The sequence below is a fragment of the Varroa jacobsoni genome, unplaced genomic scaffold (genome assembly GCF_002532875.2).
Source record: "Varroa jacobsoni isolate VJ856 unplaced genomic scaffold, vjacob_1.0 scaffold_1246, whole genome shotgun sequence".
In the NCBI taxonomy this organism is placed as follows: domain Eukaryota; kingdom Metazoa; phylum Arthropoda; class Arachnida; order Mesostigmata; family Varroidae; genus Varroa; species Varroa jacobsoni.
Window position 1 is genome coordinate 47,919 of NW_019214148.1, and position 20,951 is coordinate 68,869.

The 20,951-nt window shown below is 41.3% G+C and overlaps 1 long non-coding RNA gene across 1 annotated transcript in view; it reads right to left on the reverse strand.

Annotated features, from left to right (window-relative positions):
* Positions 1–20,951, reverse strand: part of LOC111267983 (uncharacterized) — a 49,213-nt gene that overhangs the window by 10,517 nt on the left and 17,745 nt on the right. The window contains exon 2 of the long non-coding RNA XR_002684938.2: positions 18,787–19,197. This is a non-coding gene — a long non-coding RNA (uncharacterized LOC111267983). The remainder of the gene's footprint in view (positions 1–18,786; positions 19,198–20,951) is intronic.

The window sequence follows — 20,951 nt, forward strand, 5'->3', positions numbered from 1 at the left end:
ATAATTGAAAATTAACGGGAAGCGTCGCCAATAGACGCGGGGCGTAATATAATAGATTGAACTTTCGAGCACCGTTCCACATATATGTATATATGTTAGCCAATAGAAATTAGTTTAAACTAGAGATTTTTCGATGGACTTACGTTTCTCTCAAAGTAAGGTTCGATTTTTCGACATAACTTTCTCTTTGCCGTATCTGTTGTCCTTCTAGCCAGACCCAATAAAGGCCCCTGACGCCGTACCAATAAATATGATTTTAGAAAGCGTGGAGTTTCCAGTACTGCATACGCTATATAACATTAGATAGCTGCCGATGTGCTCGCTGTCCGACTGATATTGTCAATACATAATTCTGCAAGGTCACGTCTTCCTACCTAGCAAGACACAGTAAAGGAAAAAAGGGTGAATCGTTAAATCGAAGTCTATGAGATCGATACGATATCGCTCTACGATATCCTATATTCTGTTGTTCTAGCTTAATTAATTGTCAAGCTAGAGCGATTTTGACGTAAGCTAGCTATGGAAATGTACTGGTAGCCCTTCTTCTCAAGACTGCTTTGTTGTTTCAACAATAGCCTACTTTGATTAGGCCTTCTAATGGCATCAGGTCCGTGATGCCACGCCGAAAGCGACTTTTTTTTTTATACACATAAAATAGCCGAAAGCGTTAACAAAAATGACAGACGTATGGGCAAGCGGCCATACCTTCCCTTAGCGTCTCTTTATTATATGGATTTTATAAGGATATTACAATGATTGTGGTTCAATTATAATTTATTAATTCTAAATGAACAACAATCCCACAATACTGATAGTACTATTAGTATAGAGCCATCGGGATATTAATAAGAAAACGCCTCATGGATTTGAAAATTTCCTGCTTTCAATCCATCTCAAGACGGGACCTGGAATTGTGCTTATTTAATCCTTATATGTTATCAAACGAAAGGAGGCTTTCTCCCACCATTCAGCTTTTGGGAGCGTCCAACAACGCCCGACACTGGGCCCTGCGATTTGTTCTGTGCTCGAGGTTGTTTTTTGAAGGACAGAAGCTGGCTTTGCCGACTGGTTTACGTTGAAAACATAAAACAGCGAGTGTTGCCATACACAGCTACACACATTGCTAGTCTATGGCTATTGACACATAAGCGGCTTTTCTTAAATGAACGAATTGTATAGGTATTATAGACAGGCCATAAGTATGAATACAAGGAACGTAACGTGTTCACTCTATTCTATGTCTCGACGGATACTGAACATTCGGTCTTATACATTCGGTCACGTGAAATCCTTAACGGTCGACGTTGTAACGAATCGGGCAAAAGTGCCAGTGTTGAAAAGCGGTTGCTCGGTAGAAGGTTTGTTTATGGATTCGAAAGTTGGAAGGTACGTCAGTTTTGACACCAACCTGATACATTTCATATAGCATTGCCTTTAATTTCTGTCATTATGCTATTATATCGGCATACGGACTTTGAGAAATAAAATTGCGTTAAATTTCGTCTCTTCGTCTATCTGTCGTTGACGTCATCTTTTCAACGACCGTCATGAAAACCCAAAGTACCGTGCCCCTTATGTATTGTCTGGTTACCCTCTTTACTAAATTTTCAGACATGTAATGCTCCAAGTTTGAAACCGAGCGTAGACATATTTCGTTTCGTGCTGGGATCTAATTGTCTGAAACAGTGCATTACGGCAGTACTGGACACTAAAGTCGAAATGTTTAGAGTGCTACTTCCTTATTTATGAGTTCGGGCCCATGTTTTTTAAGCAGATAGTTAGAATTTTAACTTCAATTTTAACTTTAACCAATATTGGCTTTTTTTGGTTAATATAATGTAGGTTTTGAAGCTGAACTAACGAGAAGCTGGGTCTGGTTCCATTGCGACTAATAGGTAAAATGGGATCAGAATTTTTTTTTCATTAGCCCAGAAAGACGATGGCCTTACTTACAAACGAGCCTTCGAGCAGCTTAATAAACGTTGTTCTTCTGCCGTCATCTTGGCTGTTCGTTTGCTGTTTTCGGTGCCTACAGTATGATACATTAGGGATCGATTTGCGCCATCGTCATCAATATCTATCATTATTCATCACCAACCCATATCAAGCATGACAACTTGGCATAACGCCGATCTTTTTGCCACAGCTTTAAATAGATTAGGCATTACACAGTCGTAGACCGACACGTACACGGCACGCCACCGCAAGCACGAATGTCTCAATGTACGTATTGGCATTTCACCATCTAATATCACCAGCAGACATCGAGTCCTATTTGGCACTCCGTTCCTATCTAACGTGTCAGATAGATCTCCTCAGGATCATCCATTATAAGCAAAAGATCCCCCTCTCTGACATGCCTTTATGAGAGCCCAATTCATAACTTTGGGTCTTTCGTAAGCACAGCAGCGCATTTACCGCCCAATTTGACCATGAGTACAGTGGATGCACACACGTGTGCTCTCTCGTTACTAATCTTATTCATTAGATACCAGCCGCCACGGCTGATATCGATACGCTCATTGTCGTAAAAGAAATCTCATGTTATAGTGAGGTGTGTTACATTTGTTGGGGTTGGGGCAAGCGTCAACGATGCAGGGAGTGGCCACCATCAACCCAACTCAGCTCGAAGGGCCGTTTACGCGGTCACCCTACGTCAGCCTATTGGACTTTTTCTTATTTTGATTGTTTGAAGCCCACGTCGCCGCCGAGTCGACCCTGCAAAACCGTACCTGTCAGAGTAGGCAGACACTTTCGGCAAGTCTTAGGATGATTGCCACTTTGCTTAATAAATACCTTCACATTTATATTGATATATACGGACAGTAAGATTGAGCTGGAAGGATGCCCCTGCATCATTCTTTAGCAAATCGCATACTTGTCTAGACACGTTGACACATTGCCCCAGGATGTAGGCCTACGTTGCTTTGCCCCGATTGCTTCGCGCTGTATCCGTTAGTCATCTGATTTAATTGAGTTGTATAATCTACCCTCTTTCTCTCTATATCTCTGGTTTTCGCTGGCGGTTGTATGTACCCTGCACGCCAGCGCACTGATCATAACCCTGATCTAACAGAGCCATTCCCGATAATTAATGCTTGCGGCATCCATCACATGCTGTAATAACGCCAAATGAACGGATTGAGGGGCCCCGCTAACTTCTTGTGATTCGACAGCTGCGTTACAGTCTTGTGAAGATTAGTACAAGCCGAGCGGACGTTCGGGAGGAAGGCGGCGAGAAGATATTCGTCGAAGAAGCAGCCAACAGCTAGCTGCTTTTGCAATTAGGCGCTAATGAAAGTCAGCAGGGACCGAGTTTGATCAGTAGATGGCGGAAGACATGACGAGAAACTAGCAACCATTTGGACAAGAATAGAAATACAGGCTGTTTGGGATGAAGTAAAGCAAAAACGTACGACACTTGCGACACCGGATATACCTACACGAGATGTATATATTCGATGTAACTCGCATTCCGTTCGATCGTGGCTTTTGTTCGGGGCTTAAATTGTCAATGAATAACCTACAAAACTTTTATTAATTAAAAAGTTAATTCGCGAGACAAAACTACCGTGAGTAAGGCGATACTTATACGGACAGATCCATAGTTGCCTTCCTTAAATGAGCTAAATTTAATAAAATCCAGCGGATGTCGATTTTAGGACACGTCCCAAAAAGTCCAAGTTTGTAAGCCAGAAGGTGCGCAAAGTTGAAAAGAGCATAACTGACGATGGCTCTTTTTTTAGCTACCAGGAACTAACACGAGCTAATTTTTTGCATCGGTACTAATGGATTACCGCAAATAGTATTCTACGCCTTTTTCATAAATTTTCCAGCTCCCTTTAGCTGAATCCCTTCTGTGGATATGCCACTTGCTCTTATTAAAATTTTTCTTGAGGTCTTTGGAAGTCGCAGCTGGCGATAATGCCGACTGTTGGTTTTAGCCAGTGAGACAAGCTTAACTTACGATATGGAAAAACATTAGTCCAGATCGAAAACACTGGATAGTATGCGTGGTGCTAATGGTTGGGGGGCTACGTTTAATCTTAGTATTTCAACAAAACAAAATGGGAAAATTCGTAAACCTATCCAGTTTCGAGAACGCCGTTTCTATTCGGACGCAAAAACATGTCCTTTGATCACTCATGTAATACTTTTTAGTCGTCTTTATGGTAGCACCCTGTTTCGCTAAAAAAGATCAGTCTGTCATATAAAACCTAGCTTTTGAAGACGAACTCTGAAAACCTCATTAGTCCAGACACTGCGCTTTGGGTCCGTCCCTTTCCTTTTTGGTGAATGAGAGAAGCGAGGCAAGACAATGTAATTGCCGGTTTGTGTAAACGACTGAAATCTTTTTTGCTTTTTGCCAGATGTTGCCAGCCGGCCATCGATCAGCCGCAGTTCGCCTTTGTATTCAAAAACGACACCTTTCGAAGATATCTCTGCTAGTTTCTTTTTGGAAAAAGGTCCTCGTTTCCTTTGCCGCCAGAAAGTGCCACACAGCGTGTGTCTGCTGTCCGGTGCTCTACGACAGCTGACAAAGTAACGTGGTTAATCTGTCAGCGTCCATAACGTCGCTTGCTCAGTATGGGACCGAGCTTCTCGGATGGATCACTCCGAATAGGAGACTGTACCCAAAGGCGATTGATGATCGCAAGCCATTTTTATTCTACTGCTGGTCGTGAATCAATATCGGTAGATTATCACATGGGAAAAAATTTATTGTAAAACTTAAATATACAAATTATTATTAACTGAGGGAGTTTTCAAGGGGACCCTAATTTAAATGAAAGTACCGACGACCTTAAAAAGCAAAAAGAAATTGTAAGATCGTTGTCAGGCCGCCAATGAAAATTTCGATGGCAAAAAGTTATCAAATATTAGTACCATGTAACCAAGAACTCAAGTGATCTTTGCCCATCTATGCCATGATATTCTTTTTATGAAACGTCTGCTCGGCTCGACGAACTGTTAGTCATGACAGCGCAATACATTCTATTGAGCACACGTAGTGCATCTGTGGCTTTTGTCAAATTTAAGTCCCACATTGATGATAAGGGGCAATACTGTAGGAAAAAGTAGACTTCTTATCGATCCATTTTATGCCAAAAAATTTCACGCACAGCTCTGGCTGTGTTTGTAATCAAACAGTTACCCTATCCTCTTTATTGATTATCTAATATTTTAGGGGACAGGTTGAAGCTCTTTTGGGCTGAACTTTCCACGCCCCACCCAACTATTATCCCTATATAATGTGGTCAATAGGTTCCACTTTCGTCGACCCCGTGTCATAGCTTTCTGCTTCATATTGTTTCGCAATATAGTAATAAGTTCGTACTTACGTGAACGTCCAACATTCACCTAATTACAAGTGTAGACACCACGGTACATACATGCACTTGTATAATGTTTTCGGCTCTATATGGTGGCATCTCCTTCGTCAGTAGGCAAAGCACACACATACACAATTGGGGAAGCCACAACCCATACCTTCCCTCCCGCTGCTTCGGTGTTACCGGATTCAGCGTTCGATATTACTGTTATTGAGATACCTTATCTAGCCGGTTATTGTCTGCGGAGTCGGACCGAGCACTTAGCGTCTATTATTTGCGATGATGCCTATTTCTGTAAGTGAGCATCGTTGGCTAAGCTAGCCTTTGCGTGAAAATCTAGTTGACTTGAGTGACGAAGCAAACTGGGCGGGGCCGGAGGGGGTTAAGCGCTCGGAGGGAGTTTTGTGCTTTGACGACGCAGACCGCCTCTCGCTGTACGATATTAGATAGGCATTGTTTGCGTCCTTGCCTTTCTTTTTCTTCCAATGTCGCCTTGATCTACGGACGGGATCACTTTTCTCACATTGGTCGCCGTTCTACCTAGCGGAAAAGTGCAAGTGTCTTTTGAGCTGTAGACGCTGTCCAGTCGATCGATTACTTTCGTCGACGGCTGAGTGTCCAAGGGCGTCTGAGTTAGAGTAAAGGAACGCAAACTCGTCCGGCTTTCGCTGCCCTCCTAAGCGAGAACATTTATCAGACGGAGCTGCTGGTGCGAAAGGAACGAATAGAAAGCGAGATATCAGAGCTATATAGCTAACATGGGGTGGGTAGAGGCGGTGACAGAGGGTCTGGGGCCGTATGAGGATCGTTGGAGAGTAAGGGAAGATCCCCTCTACGACCCAACCTCTCCAGTACGAGTTATCTGAAGGGGGTACAGAGTTGGGATCTTTTGAGAATGAAGACAGAGGTCTACAGAGAGTCGAAGAAGGAAAATAGCGAAGAAACTACGAAACGTGGAAAGAGAATGAAGCTAAGGAACATGTTAGAAAAAAATGAGAGCCAGAAAAAACCATGCCTGAACTGATCAAAAGTCTATTGACGGGAAGTCTGGCTGGACACTCTTAGTGGTTGACCAACACAACTACGCCGTGGTCCGCAGGGAGAAAGGAAAAATAAAGAACGGTATCGCCTAGGCAGAATCTTCTTCTACCCCTTTGTTGTCAGTATAAAGAAATTCCAAAAAAGTTTGCTCGGCATTCAACGGCATGTGTGCCGCTCAGCAATCCTTTGAAGGGTAACGAAGGATGGACCTGTGTCTTTAGGGTTCAAGCTGGCGCAACATAATTTTCTTTGGCAAAAGAAAAGAAAAAGCACGAACGAAAGCAAGCGACAGTTACTGTACGTTCCAATACAACACAAAGTAGAAAACGTTCAAAGATTTACTTTGGGCGTCAACTGGCATTTGAGGGTGCGTGCGGCAGTCTTGGTTGTGTTTACAGCAAGATAGAATTAAACATAAAAAAGTAACACAACTCAAATTTTCTAAGTTGCACTAAGAGTTTTAACACAAGAACATTTCACTAGGTTCAAAGAAATCTGCGCGTGGACTTTGTCCTTTACCTGTAGGTCATATAGCTACTTTCTAGCGAACTGGGCAGATCTTTGGAATAGCACACGTTTGATTCAATGTCTGTTTCACATTAGTGGACTCGTCCATCGAAAACAATATTTACAAAGTACTTCAGCCACATGACATTTCACCTACCGATTCCCTGTGGCCTGAACTTTGCTAGGATTCGACATATTAGTTCGCAAATATCGATTAAAAGATTGCCACCGAACATATGAAAATGATATAACATTTAACAAGAATTTACTTTCCCTAAGGACTCGGTAAACGTACAGGCTATTGTTAAAGTTACGTAATTTCAAGCCGTTCAAAGAAGACGGGCGAGACTTTACATAGGTATACCACGTGGAGCACATATAACCCCATGGGGTTTCTATTACTTCTTAATGCATTCAAACATCCCACAACTGCCTCATTATGATTTCCCGAACCCCGTGAAGACGGGCCATCTATAAACACCATATGTAAATGTTTCACAATCGTATATTGCGTCATCTCACGTTGTGTCATCACAATTTATCGTACGTCAGAAAAGGTTAAACAACAGAAAAACGTGGATTTATTTTCCGATCAGTAGATCTGTCATTCGGGTACCAATAATATGTACCCATATGAACATTTTAAACCTAGACACTTAAATCATAAGGGTTTATTTTTGTGGCGATTAGAAATACAGGTAAAATTTTTGTTGTTTAAAATATATATTGTATATTATTGTCCATCCAGTTATATATAATATATTTATCATGCTATTCAGAATCCTGAATATACATAAACTATAACGGACACATCTGACTAGTAGAGATTATATTGTATTTAGGGAGATTATTAATGTAAATGTTTATTAATTATAGAACTTGAAATCAATCGATGACGCCTTGAGGGATGTATTTCTATAGAATAGGGAATAGAAAAATTGGTCTCTGGCATACGTCCATTCATGTTCACTGACAAATATTAATGTTGTAAATTACATAACCGCAAACATCCTTAATGTACCAACCAACCCACCCACCGTGCTATCTATGGGTTTACCTTAATAGAGCAAACTTGATGTACCGAGTCCTATTTCTAATTTTCTTCTTTGTAGAAATACGCGCACTGAAAGCTTACTAAACACGGAAACGTAACGTATAACAGACACGAACCAGACGAAGACTGGCATCTGTGTTGCATAAAAGTAATTCGCTGAAACTTGTATACACTCGAAGAGTTTGACAGGCCTCCGCGCTTACCAAGATCTTACATCTAAATTCTTCATCGTTTCAGTTTTATCCAGCAGCTAAATGCTTACGTATGTAAGGTATTACGGTCGAAAACGCGTAAATGCCAAAGTTGAATTTTTCAAAGACAACAATTTTTGCTAGATTTATGCTGAAAAAAGGACAACTACTCTAGATAAGCCATAGACTCTTATTTCTCAGAAATATTTCTCGATCCTTCATGAAAATACAAAACGGAGAAAAATGTATTGCTCGTGACGGCAATCATTTTGTCTGGTCCCGAAACGAACCGTTGAGATAGCAGCAGGACGTGACGTGATTTACTCGTCGCAAAAAACATGTAAAATGAACGAAACTTAAGTTATCAGTGTGCAGCTTTTATGATCGCTTATGTGGAACTACTGTTTCAAAACATCTGTACGTCTAAAACAACGTTCGTTGATTTATCATACAGAACCTTCAATAAGTGCCGGAGTATCGCGGAGCGAACGGTGTTTCCAACGCATTATGGGATAAGAGCAGTGACGTTTCAAGAGCTCCTGGAGTCCTTCTCTAGTGCAAACCAAAACCTCAATAACGAGTAGACTGTACCGTTGTTTTTCGATCTTCCTGAGTACATAGAGGGATAAAGAGCTACGTATCTCGCAATTTCTCGTTTACGAAACAAACCAGTTACGTTGGTTGTCTTATTAAGATGGATTGTCAGACCAAAGCCTTGCGAGCGTAGGGCCTCCTTCTCTGCGGTGAAGCACTCTTTGCTATGCATTCACTAGTCCTTTGTGCTTGGCTCAACAATGGCCTGGAACAGGTGAGGCAAATGAATCAGACAAAGGTGTAGGCTGTGGCTGCGGGATTATTTAGGTTAATAGGAAAAGGACGATAAGGGACAACAACAGAGTTGTAGATTTAACTCTCATCTAATTACCTCCTACAACTTGGCGTATCCTGCTTAAAGGCCAAACTTAGATTTGTTTAATGCGTTAATAATTTATCTGAATATAATTCTAGATTTGTTTCGATTCTACCGTTCATAAAGATTTCTCGAATGGACCATACCTAACCCAAAAACAAATACGTACCAATATATGCCTTTTCTAAATGAAGGAAAAGACAAAGAAGCATAACTGATTAGAATTTCTGCGAAACACATCTTCCAAAGATGCGAGTGGGACTAAAACTGTTCAGCCTTGATACGCTATTCAATATTGCATAATGGCGGTAGACTATAGACTATGTTCGAAGTCTACGCATTTATGATATGAAATAGAGATCAGCTTTACAACTCACAAATTTTTTGCTTAGGCGGTCCCTGAGGCCGCGAGAGATATCTAGGTATATCATCTTTATAACGTTCTATGTTGAATCACGGATTTATTTGGATATCATCATTTTCCGATACAATACCCCCTAAAAAATACCGCTGTAATTAAAAAGATGTAGATAATGGTGGGTGTTCACCTATAATTATAATGTACCTTCCTTAAGAATAATCTGTGTTTTAGCTTATGTTTCAGAGAGCTATATATTATATATAGAATGTCCATGCTAGCCCCTCGAGCACGAATGCTTGCCCATTATAACAGTCCAAGCACTGGACTTGTAACCAAATTTTTCTATTTGAGATTGGAACTTTTCTCGTGTCGTGCTCCCTGAACGACTACGATGGGTTTTGAAACTGGAAACTACAGTATAATGGAACTAGATCGGACGATAGCTAACAGATTAGTCACAATTACCTACAGTCACCTCCCGTTTGCTAGATCGTAATCGGTATTGGGGAACGTTTTGCTGCCACCCAAAACACAGTTTAAAAAAACGTTGGTATTGTTCCTCCTTTCCAGAATACTGGTTATTTTTTTTCTTCATATTTCTGCCATTAGTAATGTTCTACGATGCTAGGCTTGTACGTCCTATGTAAATCACATCTCCTCACCATAAGACTAGTCCTAGTTATTATGTTTCCTGGAAATCAGACTGTGTTTGGACTCTACTTCCAAACAAGTCAACCTTACCAGTTTAAAGCAAAATCTGTGTTTGGTATTCAATTCGCATCATTCCACACCCTGAAATTATCCCATTTATTATAATCAGATTATAATAGCCCACTAAAACGATAGGTCTATTGGGGCTCAATTTCGGGACAGCCTCATTCTATTTGCCTCCGTCGTTAATCTGTTCGTAAGTACTGGGCTATTTATAAAAGCAGTTTGTCACTTAAAAAAAATAATCGCTAAATATGGAATAGCGAACCTGTCTCGATCGCAATATTCAATCCGCTTATTATTTCTGTATTTCATTAGTATGGCAGTAAAATAAATTATTAGGGATACGTATACCTAAGCAATCCAGTGAATTACATAATAGTATAATACCAATAAGCAAGTATACCTAATAATAGTTCTTAGATAGAACTTAGAATAGAAAGTTACAGAGTGTTCAAAGGTTGCCGCGTAAACACGCTCTATGCTAACAGCCTCTATGAGCACCCATTTCTCGACATACTGATGTGTTGCATATAAATGCTCCCCCCCCCCCGCTCGCTTTGTCGTACATATTCATTGTGCATACTGTTGTTATAAATTATTAACGAATTAAACATACGAAGTACCTATGTTCCGAATTAGTGTGTACGACCTAGTTAATTGAGCCTTGATTGATGATAAAATTCGATACCTGCTATTCTTTGGCGGATGGCCCTAAACACCTGTCCGCACAAAGATAATTAAGCCCCTGTGCGTCATTTGCCCCGAACTGTAACAAAGCTTTTTAATCTCTCTGTGAATTCGTTATTTGTTAAAAGCTCACGGTTGCTCATCAAAATTACCCCGAAACAAGGTTTCAATTAATATAAGTTTACATAACGATTTCGATAACCATTTTGTTCATGTGAGGCCCGTCCATCCAATGACGACCACAATAATCGTTTTGTGAAGTTGTATAAAACGTTTTCAAACTAGCGTTGCAAATACCGTGCGAAAGCTTTAGACGAGAAGGCCACGAGGACCTATGGAATCGTCTGAAAGTGATATTCAGATTCTATTACAGTTTAGCTTTGTATGTTTTTGTCAGAACCTTCACAGTGGCTAAATAGGTAGACTTGTCTACACGCCCAAATCTAGTAACAAACTTCCCTCTTTTAAGTTAATTTCTGCTCGTTTTTCTATTATCATCACAATAATGGTTATACTAGAGGCGATACTTTGTGGCAATAGTCCAGACCGTAGCCTACCAACATTTCAGCGTCTCCCTTCACCCGCGCTATATTTACTGGTGACCTTGTCCCTGCAGCGTGCCGATTATTCTTGTTACTCTATTATCAGAAGCCAAGAGGTGCTTCTCAAGCGGAGGGAGTCTGCCCCTCTAGTTGGCCAATGGAACGGCTGAAGAAGATCCGCGTGAAACAACAATAATTTTCCACAGACTTTTCCCATCGACCCGACTGGATCTCTCTACAAACAACCTTTTCGTCTATATATAAAGTAACTCACATATCCATTCTATTCAGTTACGCTGCACAGGACGACAGCAGTTCCTATACTCTGACTGTATGCGAAACTTACATGATCTCGCCTGCGCTGACATGCGAAGCATGTCAGCGCAGGCGAGATGACGTTGTCTTTTGACGGCAAATTTGTTGCGGTTGTGAGCGCTGGCGAAACGGACCTCTATGAGAAAATAGTACGGAGAGTTGCGACGACAAGGGCGTACCATCTCTGGCTGACGGTTTGCGATGGGCGACGATGGGTGTGAATACAAGACGGCCACTTTTGTATAGGACAGATAAGACGATTACGACACGGGGGAGGTGAATGAGTAGGGTTTGAGGTGTTTGACAAAATTATGCTATCAGGTACGTATAATTTTATGGCATTACAGTTGGCTTTAGTAAAAAGATGAACACGTTAAAGTTGTGCTGCCGTCTCAGCTCTTATTGTCAGCGGATTTGTCAACAACTGGATAAACGGGGCGTTAAGCGTTCTGACAGCTTGAGCCTGGTCCGGTCCCAACCAGCGCAAGCACAGAAACCACATATTGATACAAACAACAAGATGCCTATATGCAGGTGTAGTCTATTCCGCCTCACTACACATTCACAATACCTAATTTTGATCAAATTCAATATATAAAAGTCATTAACTCTTGGCCCAAGTACGGGACATGTCCCCTGTGCAGGCGCGGCATCTGGACACTAAATTGTACTGTGTACTATGGTGTTGCAATTCGAAGGGATGACCTTACAAGGACCATCGCCATCATAATTAATTAATGCCATCTGCGTTCGTTAAGGTTCTGATCATGAATAAACGTTAGGGAGAATATTGGACTACGAACACGATAAATATATGTACTGAGATTTTTTATGGGCATTTCGATGTACAATGGTAATAGTGCTCATCGAACCAGCCTCGTGCATTTGATAACTAATGTCATTTCGATCTTGCATTGGCTTGATTATGCTTCGCATAGTCCATGCACGTCCATGCAAAGAAGTACGTTGTCTCTGAGTAATACATATGATCTATCCTTCTTGGCGCGTGTTCACTATGTACGTCTGTGTGTTACCATCAACGGCGTGACAAACGCTCTGAGTTATCTCCGTTTGCTGCCGCACGGTGAGATTTTGTCGAGCATGTTTACAATCGAAAGCAACAACAAAATTTAGGCTAAATTTTAACTGAAGCAGATTATAGATTTAGCAGAGCTTAGAGTTTTCAACGACCAACAAAGATGAATACGGAATATATTGTAGGATTAGTGCTAGATTTGTCTATTTACTATAGCTGAGCTCGACCAGTGGCTTTCGTTCACCTATGTTTATCCCTGTGAAAAAAACATAGATCAACAAGCATTTAGCGAGTTGACTCGATGCTCAAAACGTGCATAATTGCAATACTTGCTTGGAAACGGCGTCTGCAAAAGACCTCTTTGTTAAAACTGTTTAGCAAGTTATGAAACCTTACTTCGAAATTACTACTTTGAAAATTAACGAAATGGCCACAAACGTACCTGTAACATACCAGTGGTGTTCCAGAACGATGCGGTAATAACGTGCCCGTCTAATAAATTTAGGGACATGAGAAATTTGGTGTACGCTACTGGAAAGGGGTGAGCACGGGGCTCAGATGCCCCTTATAAAAGCCTAAGGTCTAACACGAAAATACTAAAATAAGTCTATTCCTCTGACTTGGCCTCGAAGGTAGTGATCGTCTGGCCATTTTCGACCTCTGCTTCAAGTCGAAATTTTTTGATAGCCTATGCAAAAAAACAATCAGGGCAAATCCGCTAACTAGTTTGAAGACGTTTTCTTTATGGTCAAAGCCAAATTCCTACCATTCGAGATATAAATTACACAGGGCAACAATATTCCCCCGCATCTTTCTTCGAAAATGCAAAATCACCACTAACGAGTCTTATTAGAATGATCTGTAGGTTGATAAAATAACAAGGTGCTCAGTTGACGGTTACGAGTTATGAGAGAAGGCGGAGGATCTAAAATAGAGAACACTTCAAAACACGTACAACTGGTCCGAAACTGACTCGCTCGTAGGTTTCAAAGCAAAAGTGAAAGCTCTTCACCTCCAAAGCAAGGATATATAGCTAGCTTCACAAGCTAGATTCTGTTTAAGCGACGCTTTAACAACCCCAGACATACTGGCGCTATGTCAGTTTAACAAAACACTATTATCTATAGAGACCTCAATGCAGTCTGTACGGGGATAAGAAAATTGGCTGCGAGTCGAAATTAGTATACAGTGAATAAAATATACTGTCAGAGATGTCTCTAACCAGGTGTTGAGAAAAAAAAAATAAACAATTATCATTTTCAGGCTATCATACTGTAATTTGCTTGACCCTCGATAGGATGAACTGCCTAAACTACCTGTTAATCCCCATATACACGACAGGTGGAGGTCTTTTGCTATGCGAAACCCATTAGAAGTGTCTTGCTTTGTAAAACAAATCATTGGTGAGTAATAATAACGATGAAAAAGGTTGAAAAGATAAAAGACGGCCGTGCTTCTATTACTCGAGCAGATAATCGATCGAACGAAACACGCTTTTTTCTTTTGTATCGAGTACTGCTACGGAAGAATCCAGTTTGTACTACCTAGCTTTGTCATATGGTTATTATAGCTTCTACCAGGCATGTTGTCATACGTAGCTACGGGTAGGTGATAGTTTAAGAGATAGATCGAGCTTCCATCATGTGCACAGAGGGGTACGATCGAAGGGGCGCTATGCAGAAGAAAGAATTCTTCTGAGGAACTGATGCACATCAACCCGAGAAGCACATACAATGTATTGATTAACATGTGTCGCCTAGATCGACAGAATAGTGCTCCCTTTTACATTGCCTTTTAAGCATGATATTTCTTTTGCAAACTATTGACCGTTCAGGGACATGTACATGTAATTACAATTTTATGAGAAATGACATGGTAAAGCGTTTCTGATGCATTCAATATTCTGATACAGGTTCGATCAAGCAAGCACCAGAGGCTATCCATAAGCGTCCCCCAATAGTATCGATTTATCGAGTATTTTTTTCTGTATACTGAAATAGTTCTAGTTTAATTCGTTGAAGCTCGCGGTGCCTACCTACAAGCGCATAACGTGGATAACCGCCGCACTCATCATAATCGTCTTCCAAAGGCATAATTTAGGTTTGCGTCCCGATTGCTTTTTGCGGGGCGAAACACGTGAGACACAGATGACGAGATGACGTCTGCCATTGCTCGCCTGTTGCCTTTGTCATCGGGGTAGCGAGCGATTTGCGAAAAGACTGACGAATTAATTGTGCGTTTGGTACTAGTTTAGACTTCGAAGTGACAGTCGCAGCATGATTGACATCGTTGTTTAGAATGAAATCGGTGTGAAGTCGTTTCGAACACAGCAACTGACGTAAAAAAAAAAACCCTTTTTTTACTGCTTGTGTAGAAACAGCGAGAGAGGAAATGAGAGATCGTTTTTGGGGGATATTCCAGCGTTAAAAACAAAAACAAAACAATCTACGTTTGAACGAATATGTTACATATGACGGTATTGTGTTGAATGACCAAATAACACCTCATCCATAACGGCTTAATTCGTAGACGCCAACTCGCTCAAATTAGGTTACTGTTGTATACAGAACTACACTGAGGCACAATCGTTTTGGCTTTTGCCTTAATGGAAGCAAAAGCATACATTTTCTGTACTAATATTTGCCTTAGCACATTCGATGCCGAGGCAACCCCCTTGTGGCGGAAGTGACGCCAACCAAATCTTCGGTAGAACTACGTTACTTACGTACTTACGTACTCCCGCTTCCGCAAATTGCCGTTTTTTCTTAACTGTGCGGACCGGCGAAGGCAGGTCCAACAGAGCGTTTCCTTCACTTTAAATAACACTTCATCGTAATTCCAAAACTCTTCACTAATACCGCTCCATTGACGATCTCGGCCAGGTCACCCCGATAGACCTCGTTGAGCCGCCTCAATGCGATACCGAGTGTCAAAGTCTAACAAGGCAGTACATCAGTCTAGCCTATACTATTCTCGTTGTACTTTTGCTATTCCCTTCTGAAACAGTAACGACATTAGGCTTTTACCAAACCGTGCCTTCTGGTACCTGAACGTATTTTCACACTTCCGCCTCTTGATACCGTTTTCTACTCCAATGCATTGCTTCCTGATTTCAATACTCATTACTTGGCAACTTTTGTATCTCACCGCTATTCAAATTGACTTTTTACAATTTGAAAATCGTTGCCGACACGATCGACCTCCGTCGGTCAATAACCTTCACCACTGAAGGTCTCGGTGTGATGCGCAAGCCTTACCCACAGCGAGACTTCGCTTTTCTTTCGCTCGGAAAGCATCCTGAACATAAACGCTTCGCTGCTCGACATAGTATTCAATTTCCACTCTTCATTATACCAAGACCCGGTTCTGCTGGCGCCGTTTAAATACCTACCGAACAAAGGTTTTGTTCTGTGTACTTATTTCACTCATTCGAAAGAACTTGCCTCAAAAGCATCTGATCCGTAACACTTGCATACCCGGCTCGTCTCACGTCATTGCCCTGCGTATCGCCTTCTATCACCACTTTAAATAGACAGACGCCCTTCCGGATGATCTCTTTCGATTCGCTTTCATATACATTTGGACTCTGTTCGAACCACCGTTACCTTCAATTATTATGACTTTCTGGCGACTAAAATACGAACCTCCACCGAACCGGACGTCATACTTATATTCAATGATCCCAGGGACATTTTCCGCAAACGCGTTGTACGCGCATCCTCAAACGCATTACCCGCATGGCGATTAAGAATTTGATCGCTCCTAAGCGGCCCTACAGCCGGCCAACTGAGTAATCCTGACTCAAGCACTCTCAACATGAGCTCTCCCCTGTACTACGCTGTTATTCACGACTCCGCCCTTTATAATCACTTCATAGTGATGTAACACCGGCGCCCAAGTGATCCTATGCGACCCAGTCATCCGCTCCCATTTGTAACACATGCGCCCTTGCTGCGCACGATGAACAAATGTCTCTTACTTCTCCGATCAGCATAATCCGCAGCTCCGTCTTGAATCAAAGTTCGGTTTCTGTTTCCGCAAAGCAGCATTATGGTCGCTCACCAGCAATGGCAGCATTTTACTTCGAGAAGACGCGGACCCTGTTACCGATGACTGAATAATAATTATGAAGTGCCATTTTTACACAATTATCCCTCGTTATCTGCGACACTCGCGTCAGTCACCTCACCTTTCTCATTAGACTCTTCCTCAGTATACCCTATTAAGTTCTCGTCCTCTCCTAGACTTCTTTCGTACCTTCCGCAGAGAAGTTCCCGTGTGCTAGCTCATCAGTACTCGAATTACCGTTATAATTGTGATATTATGCAATTCAAAGAACGGAACAGTTGAGTTACTTGTATATATATTATATATACAAATGTATATATATTATATATAACGGCTATATATTTGGGATCTTTGATTGCATCATCACTCTAGCGTTTAAACTTGGAGATTTCTTTTTATATGTTTTAAAGACTAACAGAGCTAAAATGTTAGTCGTCACAATCTTGTTTTTTTCCACACCATGCCCTACGATTACATCATCAATTTGAAACCTAAAGAACTTATTAGCCATTGGCAAAATACTTCTTCTCTAAGCCGCCAATAACCTCTTTGATGTAATACAATCGATACCGGTAGATATAAGTTCGCTAAAGTTTCATTCGAATATGGCACAGAAAAATTTCAGCCGAATTTTATGTTGGACTATCAAAAGTTTCAAAAATGCAAGGCCTTAGAACGGCCGAAGTACACAAAACCTTAGACGTTCTTAAAACAGACTAATCTGTTAAATCCTGTATTAAAAATCTAAGCGTATTCGAAATGGTTTTTTGAGCCATTCTGAGAATCAGGACTCGATAGGGAATCTTATAATTTGTCTCATGTAAATCTTCTTAGGACCTTTCTGCATGAAATTTAGCACTAATTTGAACCGTCGATTCAAAAACAGTGGAGAGGAGGGAAGGGTATCCAGTGCGAAGAGGCCGGATAATAGTTGATTATAACGTTCCTATTTTCATTTGACGTCCTATTTTCAGCCACGATGACTTCTTTGTTTTATTTCCGAAGAATTTAGCTTTTTTCTGAGGCATTTAGTTTTATTGATTTTTTTACACTTATCAGTGAGGGTTAGAAAACACATACTGATTTTCGCTGGTATCAAGGTCTGCGGCTATGATCTAATCATACTGCTCAGTAATCGATGACAACAAAACGTTGTTTCCAATAAGATCAACATGTTGGCCGCCCAAGCGGTAGCGTATCGCTAAGTGTCATGACATAAATGAAAAAACGTGAAGCATTTTTCGTATCGACGCGAGAGGTTCGAAGCCGGTAAAAAGCGAATAGAAAGTATACCATAAAAACACCCCATTTTTATGCTCGCCCTATCGGAGAGCTGTTAGCGGCTGAAACCGTTTTGGTTCGATATTTGTGTTTTAGAATAAAAAAATTACGTTGGGTACATTGTGGGAAAATTGATAATAATCAATAATGGCAATGGCGCTACCAGAGCACAATCAGGCGTAATGGCACACACATGTCTGAAGCATTGCTTAACGGCACCACCGAAGCATTACGCTAGGCATAATGGCACGAATCGTTTCGACCAGTCGCCTGCCCACATCGTCAGTGATGGCCGGGAATAATGGCCCTCTTCGGGAATAATTGCCGACTAAGCAGTCACCGATAAAAGCCGTCGACGACTGCCAGCTCAGTCGTAAGGCGGTTGAACTGGCCCCTCCTCTCATTGAAGCTGTCCCATTGAAGATCTATCAATGCACGGGTATGCCTGTGCATTGTGACACAAAATTCATGTTTCATCCATCTCATTCATTCAAGTGAGAGAAAAATCCATAATCGAATTAACAAAAACCATTGATAGACCAATCTCAACAGGGTATTTGTGTCAAATGATAGCAAGAGTGCGCGTAAATAGGGCGCAATCCGTCACCATTTCAAAAACACATACCTCTCTAACGACGTCAACTGATCCCAGGGGCAGGCCACCTCACAACAACGATTTGTAAGGCAATAGGGCCAGGGACATAGAGTACGTGCAATACACAGAACAGCAAAACATAAGTACATACCTGACCAGATGATGACAGTGGAGTAAAAATGATGTAAATACAAAACACAGCAAGATTCGAAAAGAGTGACGAACTTGTTGTTGGTCATATGAAGAAAGGGTAAAAGAAAGCGCTTCGTCTCTGCCATACACGCTGTTCGTTAGTAGACTGTGGTGCTTCTGTTCCTGACGCCGTTTTAGAGGAGCAACTCTGCGCACCTCCAGTTTGTGAGACCTGCTGTTATTCGGATAGAGTTCGCTGAGTTGCCTCCGATGATGGGTCGAGCCGATGCTTATGCCGCACGCCATATCGATATTTATCCAGCGCAACGCTTGTCCGACGGCAAGTTTCGCTTTGCTCTGAAGTAGTGTGCAGGTAGGAGTGGCTGGTTGAGGACGAGTGCGCTATAGCGGACAAGAAGGACGACGTGCCCTGAAGTATGTATTCAAGAGGAGTGCGTTATTAGCTGAAGTCTGCGGTTAGCTCGAGGACAGCTTTGACCATGTTGTTCCAGGTTTATTGATCACTAATCTGATCCATGGGGACTGATAGAAATGTGGTGTTACTCTATATAGTTTGATGTAATAATACAGCTGAACTATTAGAGAAAAATTATGCTAGGCGAAAAACGAGGCAAGGAGCGCGCGTAAAGATACGTTCAGAATTCGGAAGCTTGGTAAACGCAAATCAATAGACGGGTGTTAAAATTATTCTCAGTTGATTCTATTGAAATGTATTTAAACTTACAAGACACTAGTGTTCAGTGGTACTATTCAGCCTTCTATGGAGAACGTATGGGACGGGCTAAAGTGTAAAGGCAGATCTCACGGTACTCCTGTCTCATTTTAATTTATTTCGTCTCTTCTATTATGGTGTTCCCGATTATGCCAAGCAGCGCGGTTCGTCGAATGAGCTCTGAACGCTTTGTCAGGTGCCTATAATCTCCTATCTGCCTTAACGTGAACGAAGAGAGTATTATTGAATTTGTTTTTTGTAGAAAGCTTCTTAAAAAAATCGCCTTTGAATGGAAGTAAACACTTCAATGCGGCCTTCGGGTTTTTCTCTGCCACTGGCTGTGCGTTGGCTCCACAACCGGTTTATGGCCGTTGGATAGCTTGGCTTTCGCGCCTGGTACGCCTCTGCTTGAAGAGCATGGCTGCTTAAGAAAATGAGAAAAGACCGCAATCAATCTAAAAAGAGAAGCTTTTGACAGCATATTAAGTACACATGGGCTCCTGCCCCCAACAGCTTCAAACAAGTGACCGATTGAGATGGACAACGATTGCAAATAATGCAGCTTTTGCGGTGAGCGGGCCTGTCACTGTATCTCTGCAGACGTGTGCTTCTAGCCAAAACCAAAATAAGCGACCGTACGATGTTGGGCGTGCAAAGAGCACAGCGATGCAATACGGCCTATCTAGTTAACGTTGGTAAAAAGTATCCGTCGTCGTAATTTGCCTAACACACTTCTCCACTTTACATGACTCCTGCGTCAATCATGAGAGGAGATAACACCGTTACCGGGTTGAGCCTTAGCCCTGTCAGGACCATCGCACACTAGGCTCGACACGTCCCAAGACAGTATTGAACCAACAGAAAACGTAGTATACAATGAATATACCACTTACACTATCTTTATGCAATGTGAATATTAGTATATACAAGTGGCATAAGTCGGACGTCACTGAACAAATCAACCTGGTAAGCCAATATTTAGAACAAGTAAGCCTAAGGCCTGTGTACCAACAAGAGAAGCATAAAACATGCTTAATATTGCCAATATGTTATGCAAATTTTTCAGACAGGAGGTAACAGATTATTTTTTTTTATATATTTTTGAGCGTAACTAATTATACTGTGCAATTTTATGTAATATGTTTAAAAGTTCGGTTTAGTGTCTATTTTCATGATAATAGTAATAATGGTAATAATAATCAAATGGGGTGACCTGTTTTACAAGTGTACGACGCAATGGTGGGTTTAACGCAGGACTTAGCGTGTCTTTCGATTGTTTCTGATGTAACTGGACGGGGATTTTTTAAACGGAAAAGTTCAAGGCCCTTTATCGCCTTCGTATTTGATCTTCTTTATGTTCACAAAATGGAAACTCCAACTCGTAATTAGAACACAGAATAATTAGACTGAAATAAATAAAAATATCTTAATATTTCCGTATCTCATTTTTA